This window comes from Primulina tabacum, chromosome 12 (genome assembly GCF_025594145.1).
Source record: "Primulina tabacum isolate GXHZ01 chromosome 12, ASM2559414v2, whole genome shotgun sequence".
Lineage (NCBI taxonomy): Eukaryota > Viridiplantae > Streptophyta > Magnoliopsida > Lamiales > Gesneriaceae > Primulina > Primulina tabacum.
In genome coordinates this window covers 19,474,949-19,483,167 of record NC_134561.1, presented here as the reverse complement: position 1 = coordinate 19,483,167, position 8,219 = coordinate 19,474,949, and positions in this window count along the sequence as shown.

Genomic DNA, 8,219 nt, shown 5'->3' with positions numbered 1-8,219 from the left:
GTGTTTTACAACAAATATTTCAGTAAAGATGTACGAGCCAAGAAAGCCAGCGATTTCCTCAATTTGAAGCAAGGAACCATGTCAATGGCGGAATACATAGAACAATTCGAGGCTGGAGTCCAATATGTACCATATATTGCACATGATGACACAAGTAAGGGCAAACATTTCATGCGGGGACTTCGCTCTGAAATTAAACGAGATGTACGGATGTCGAAAGTTGCTTCGTATGGAGAGATAGTGGAAAGAGCACTTATGGCAGAATAGGACGAACAATAAATTGACAAAGACAGGCAACAGCGAAGGCAGCAGTACTTTCAAAAGAGCCAAGGAACAAGACAAGGAAAAAAGATCGATAGCAAAGGTACTCGACCCGAGGAATCCCGTGTCAAGAGTCCCCCTCCACGTAAAGAACAAGACAGACCACCTTGTCCTAAATGTGGCAAATTTCATGGCTGGGAATGTATGCAAGGTTCCAATGTTTGTTATCGTTGCAAAAAGCCAGGGCATCTCGCCAGGAATTGTCCAGGCAGTTCTGAGAAAGTACAGGGACGCCTTTTCTCGATGACCAAAGAAGAAGTGGATGCGGATACATCGATGATCAGTGGTATGTTCTTGATTTCTTGTATTACTGCTATTGTTTTACTAGACTCAGGAGCCACGCATTCCTTTATTTCGGAATCGTTTGTAAGGAGACTGGGCATTACAGCAAGTACAATAGAGACACAACTCGCCATAGCCTTACCTTCCGGGCAAGAATTACAGACAAATCAGATTGTGCGAGGGTGTCCAATATATGTCCAAGGCCATCAGATGTATGCTGAATTGATAGTTTTGAAAATGACTGATTTTGATGTAATATTGGGAATGGATTGGCTCTCGAAATACAGAGTTACTATTGACTGTGGCATAAAGATGATCAAGTTTGCACCAGTAGGAGCAGAACCATTCACAGTAGCAAGTGCAGGTATATCCTTACCTCTTCGGATAATCTCTTGTATGAAGGCTTGTAAATTACTACAGAAGGGGTGTCAAGGATATTTAGCATCTGTGTTAAATATTGATCCACCGGTTCGTGAATTAAAAGATACAGATGTTTTTTGTGAATTCCTAGAAGTATTTCCTGATGATGTTACAGGCTTACCCCTAGATAGAGAGATCGAATTTGTAGTTGATGTTGTGGCAGGAACTCATCCGATCTCAAAAGCCCCTTATCGATTAGCCCATACAGAAATGAAAGAATTGAAAGAACAGTTACAAGAGTTACTTGATAAAGGGTTTATTAGACCGAGCTTTTCACCGTGGGGTGCACCTGTTTTGTTTATGAAAAAGAAAGACGGTACTCTTCGTTTATGTATTGATTATCGGGAGTTGAACAAAGTGACAATAAAAAATAAGTATCCATTCCCAAGAATTGATGATTTGTTTGATCAATTACAAGGAGCTGTCATCTTTTCAAAAATTGATTTACGATCAGGCTATCATCAACTAAAAGTGAAATCAGATGATATCTCAAAGACTGCCTTCCAAACTAGGTATGGGAATTATGAATTTCTTGTAATGCCATTGGACTAACAAATGCTCCAGCAGCTTTTATGGATTTAATGAACAGAATTTTGAAGTCATTTCTAGACAAGTTCGTGATTGTGTTTATAGATGATATTCTCATCTACTCACGAACTGTAGAGGAGCATCGAGAACATTTGCAATTAGTTTTGCAAACTTTTAAGGATAAACATTTACATGCCAAATGGAAGAAATGTGAATTTTGGCTTGAACAAGTAGCATTCTTGGGTCATATCATTTCAAAAGAAGGCATATCAGTGGATCCAAGCAAGATTGAAGCTGTTAATAACTTGCTACGACCTACCACTGTTACCGAGGTACGTAGTTTTCTTGGGTTAGCTGGTTATTACCGTCGGTTTATTGCGGGATTTTCTAAGATAGCATTGCCTTTGTGTAGAACCCATATATCAGTAGACGTATAAGCCATGCATAATTCTAGATTTTTAAATTAATTTGACTTCATTGCATGATTATTTTAAATGCATTTGTTTGAAGTTAATTATTTTATTATTTCAGTTCAGTAGTTTGATCTTTAGCATTTCAGTTATTTCAGTGAGGCCGGACCGGAGTTGGAGTTTTGAGATAGAATTTAAGATTCGAGAAATATTTCCAGAAGTTAATTTAGCTAGCAACCAAGTTCATTTAAGTTAGAAAGGGAGGTTTGAGGATTTAATTTAATTATTTGAGGTGATTAAGAAATGAGCTCATTTAAGTTATTAAATTAAGGGGTTAGCTCACTAAATTATTTAAAGGATTAGTAAGGCTTTCAAGGATTATTAGTTGACTAGATAACCAACACTTCCCACTCATTTTATTAGCATGATTTCGGCCCTTGGATTCATTAAGCAATTCATTCCAACTCATCAACTTTGACCAATTCTTTGCATGTAATTAGTAGGATAATTCTAGGATTTTTGAGAGCACAATTTAATTAAATAAATGGACATATCCTAGACTAGAAAATAAGAAAAATCGGCCACTACCTCCTAGAAGCATCCACCAACTCATTTGATATCAAACCATAATTCAAAATTCAAAAATGAGAAGACTTGGTCTTGATTCTTTCCTTATATCTTGCACCCACTTCCCTCACCCTCCTAACCATTTTTCCCCCCTCTCCTTTTCAAAAATTCAGAGTGAAATCAGACCCCTTTTCAGTAGAAAAAACGTGAATAATATCTAGGGAGAAAGGGAGAAAAATCGAGAGCAAGAAAGGTAGACAAGAAGCGCTCCATCTCCTCCGTGCCGCGTCGTCGTCGTTTCGTTCGTTTTCTTTCGAAACGAAACCAGGCATGTCTAGATTTATTTCAAACCTCAATCAAGTCATATTATCATTTATTTTTCAGTACATGATCATGTTTATTCAAGTAAAAATCGAGATCCATGTCAAAACATTTTGAAACCCCACATGCAGAATTTTCGAATTCCTTGGCAAGCTTCACGATTTCTTTTGGTTTGTGAGTTTCAGGTATTGGATCGACTCCAGGCTCCCAAGGCGGCTTGTATACATGTAGTAGGATGCATTAGGACCATGTTGGTCCATTCAAACCAGCCCCATGCTTGCTGGAAATTCAGAATGACAGCAACCTCCCCATAGGTGCAGAAATGTTGTTCGAAAAATTCAGTTTGTTGTCATGGAGGAAGGATCTGATCTTGGCTGCCCCAAGGGCCTATAGCCATGGTTGGATCACTTCCCTAGCATGTCTAAGACGTGACTAAGTTGCCCTTTTGGTGGCTTGGTCCATGGTTCATCGGTTTTTAATCAAAACGTCACAACAGCCCCTATACCCCTTCGGCTACTTCGGTTGGACAGCTTTTGGTTTCGGTTTGTGTTTGCTTGGTGTGGATCTTGGTTGGCCTATGGCCCTTAGCCACGGTTCATATCATGCTCCTAGATGTCTAGATCGTGCCATGGTCAATCAAATGGCCATTGGAACGACACGAGACATTGATCATAGCATAAACACTACACACGCATGCACGTTGCTCTCGGTTGGACCCTTCGGTTGAGTTATGGTGTGATGCGGATTGTGGCTGGCCTAGGGCCCTTATCCATGGTTCAAATCATTCCTTGGGATGTTGGTAAGAGTCTCTGGTTGGTGGTTCACTTCCCTAATGGCCGATAGCCTCAAAACCAACGCAAGTCTTGTAGTTGCGCAGCTGCTGGAAATTACAGCAAGTTGCTGTGTTGGTTCAGAGGCTCGTTCGAGTTCTTGGTTGGCTTTTAGCCCATGGCCTTGGACTGGACAGTGCCTCATTGAGTTAGGAAGGTCATGTTTTCGACCGTTTGTCATTCGGATCATTTTCGAGGTCGTACGAGAATTTACGGTGCAATGTGCCAAATTGACTCTCGAAAGAGCGTTTCGTGTTTTGGCCTCCATTCCACCTAGATTTCGACCCTATCATTTTAGGAACATTATTTTATGATTTTTCAGCGTATTTTAATCATGACTATACGTCGGTTCAGTGTCGGTTCAGGTTGGCCCGGAGTCATGATTAAATGCGAAGTCATTAGGCGTCATAGTCGCATCTTTTGAACGTAAATTGCATAGTTGGTCAAGTTTAAGCTATTGCATATTTTTCATGGCACAGTTAGGTTGCAGCGAGCCTGGGAACGATCCAATCCAATCCAGTTGGTAAAATTACAGGATTTTTCATTACGCCAGTTAATTATTTTACGTGCATTAAATATAAAATGATTATTTTTGAGATTTATGCGATATGGCTTGTGGTTCATTCACTATGTGGGAGTGTTATTTTATACGGTCGCCAGTGACCGATCAGTTCAGTATGGTACCACCCGGTCGCCAGTGACCGGCCAGCTCAGTTCAGTTTCAGCCTCCCCGGTAGCCAGTTACCGATCAGTTCAGCTTAGTGCAGTGGCCACAGGCGTAAAACATAATCTCAACAGAAAATTTTACCAGATATTTCAGTACAGGCTCCAAGGAGCAAATATTTTTACAGTGATTTCCAGTTCAATTATGCACGTATTATAATTGCTCAGTACAGATTATTTTCAGTATGCCTCAGAACAGGATATGTTAACTCATGCAGATTTTAAATTCAGATTTTTACTCGTTAGATGCGATTTATGCATGCTGAGTCTTTAGGCTCACTAGACTTGATTGTTGTAGGTACTGATGAGGCCAGGGCCGAGGGCGGGGACCAGTGAGCCAGCTTGGGTCGGCAGTAGTGGCACCCGAGGACCTCAGAGCAGCAGTTGTTATTTTTTTCCGCAAACAATTTTATCAGTCGTTGGATATTTTTAAATCGTTGTGGTTGGCAAAACTTTAATTTTCTTCCGCTGCAATATTTTGAAATATTGAACTTGATTCACCAGTGATTTTATGAATGAGGCCATTTAAGTTCTTTTAAAAAGAAAATTTTTAATTTTCCGCAAATTTTCAAGAAAGGAGTTTTAGGCCCTTCACACTTTGACTGCTTTAACTCGAAAGAATGTGAAATTTGTATGGAACGAAGCACGTGATCACAATTTCCAAGAGTTAAAGGCAAAAATGACATCAGCACCGGTACTTGCGATACCAGAAAGACCAGGAGATTTTGTGGTATATAGTGATGCTTCGAAACAAGGTTTATGAGCAGTTTTAATGTAGCACGGGAAGGTGATCGCTTATGCCTCAAGACAATTGAAGGAATATGAAAAGAATTATCCCACACATGATTTAGAACTGGCAGCTGTGGTATTTGCGTTGAAAATATGGCGCCATTATCTGTATGGTGAACGGTGTGAAATATATATGGACCACAAGATTTTGAAATATTTATTCACACAAAAAGAATTGAATATGCATCAACGACGTTGGTTGGAATTAGTGAAAGATTATGATTGTGTTAATAACTATCATCCAGGTAAAGCCAATGTTTTTGCAGATGCATTAAGTCGAAAGTCCAGTTCTATTGCTGCAATGCAAGTACAAGAGCAAATTTTATGGGATTTACAGAATTTGAAAATTGATGTTATGCCAAAAGGAACTGCAATCCAATTATCATCCCTCATGGTTCGACCAACACTTGCAGATAGGATCAAGGTCGAACAAAGTGCAGATAATGAATTACAACAACTGAGGTAGCGAGATGGGGAAAAAGGAAATTTGAATTTTGAATTGAATGGGAAAGGAATATGGACATATCGAAGTAGATTGTGCGTACCGAAACAAGGAACAATCAGGACCGACATTCTTATTGATGCACATACTTCTCCCTACTCAATCCATCCAGGAGGCACCAAAATGTACAAAGATTTGAAACCATTATTTTGGTGGCCGGGTATGAAAAAGGACATTGCTCAATTTGTTGCACAATGTCTAACTTGTCAACAGGTCAAGACTGAACATCAAAGACCAGCAGGACTTCTGAAACCATTGCCTATTCCTGAATGGAAATGGGAACACATCACGATGGATTTCATTCTTGGTTTGCCAAGAACACAAAGAGGGTTCAATGCTATATGGGTTATTGTGGATCGACTTACGAAATCAGCTCACTTTCTTCTTGTGAAGACCACATACACAATGAATCAATATGCTGAAGAATACATCAAAGATATAGTGAGACTTCATGGCATCCCAGTGTCCAATGTATCTGATAGAGATCCAAAATTTACGTCTGCATTTTGGAAGAGTTTACATCATCCTATGGGAACTCGATTGTCAATTAGTACGGCATTCCATCCTCAAACTGATGGACAATCAGAACGAGTGAATCGGATTTTGGAAGATATGTTGAGGGCATGTACTATTGATTTTCCAGGTAGTTGGGACAGTAAACTACCGTTGGCTGAATTTACATATAACAATAGCTATCAGTCAAGTATTGGAATGGCACCATATACTGCATTATATGGTAGGAAATGTCGCTCTCCGGTACATTGGGATGAAGTCGGAGAAAGAAAATTATTAGGCCCTGAGTTGGTACAACAGACAGCTGAATTGGTAACTAAGATCAGAGAAAGAATGCACACTGCCCAGAGTCGACAGAAAAGCTATGCTGATGTACGACGTCGTCAATTAGAATTTCAAGTCGGTTACCATGTATTTGTAAAGATATCACCATTGAAGGGCATTTTGCGTTTCGGCAAGAAGGGAAAATTAAGTCCAAGATATATAGGTCCATTTGAAATCTTGGAAAGAATAGGAGACACGGCCTATCGAGTTGCTTTACCACCAAACTTGTCAAATGTTCATAATGTTTTTCATGTTTCCTTGCTACGGAAATATTTGGGCAATCCTTCTCACGTTCTTCATTACGAACTATTGGAGCTTGCATCGAATCTCTAGTATGAAGAACGGCCGGTCCAAATTCTCGATAGGAAATCAAAAGTGTTACGAGGCAAGGAAATACCCTTGGTGAAACTGTTACGGCGCAATCATGCAATTGAAGAAGCAAATTGGGAGCGAGTAGACGAGATTCAACAAAGATATCCTTAACTATATGGTACGTCAAATTTCAAGGACGAAATTCTTTGAAGGAGGGGAGAATTGTAATGCCCGGTTACTCGTACAAATGATAATAATGCGTTTATGTCGTTTATTACGTAGTTAATTAGCTCAGTAGATTTCATGTGATGATTGAGGTATCAATATTGAGATTGAACATGATTTTTATATTGTTCATGGTGTTTTGAGATTGATAATATTTCTAAATAGTGATAGTAAGATGTGTACGTAGATATAGTGTAATAGAAGTGATGGTAAATGAGAGGAAAATATGGTAGTTCGTACGGGTTTTAGCATAATCATTTGAATATTGATCCAAATTGTGTGTGGCCATAACCATTAGAAAGCTACGATATAAGGTTACAACTTTCATGTTTTGAGTTTTGTCCAAATCATTTTGGAAGACAAGCCAAAAGCGCCCCGAAGTGGGTCATGTGTATAGTCACTCCTACAATGACACATGTTGGGAGAATGAGCATAAATTTTTAATCAGACCTCCAAATGACATGAAACTAGTTGGAGTTTCAGGCCAAGACATAGAGCTACAACTTTCATGTTTACCACTTTTTCAGATTATGAACGAAAGAGCCGATCTGAAGCAATCTTTGAAGTGGCTGTGCGCAAAGCGGCGCCCGAGTGGTAAGAAATGACCGCCCGAGCGCCAATGGTTCCGGATTTTTGGTTTCGGACAGAAAGTGCCGCGCTCGAGCGGTAATTAACGCCCGCCCAAGCGCCGCCATGTATTTAAGAAGATAAGTTTCGAATTTTCTGAGCATTCCAACCATTCCACAGCTTCTTCTTCAGCATAAGCTCCAGAGAAACTCCAATAAATCTCCCTCCAAAGCTTCTTTCTTCAATTCTTCCTCAATTTTGAGGTTAGAAGTTCATTCTCCATTACAAGAACATCATAGAGGTGTAAGTTTTCTTCTCTTTTAGATGTTCTACATGTTGAAGAGTGATTTTCACATAGTCTAAACAATAGTAATTGAATTATTGATACATTTGACAGTATAGGAGCGAGAAACACCGTCTCAAACCAGTGTTCTTAAACTTGGACTGTAAGTTTGCATGTTCTTGAAGTAATACATGAGTAATATTATGATTTCAAATACTTCCCATTGATTATTGCTATATGTACTCTGTTAGTATCTTATTGATGAAAAAATAGCACCATATTCCATTGTTATGTATTAAATA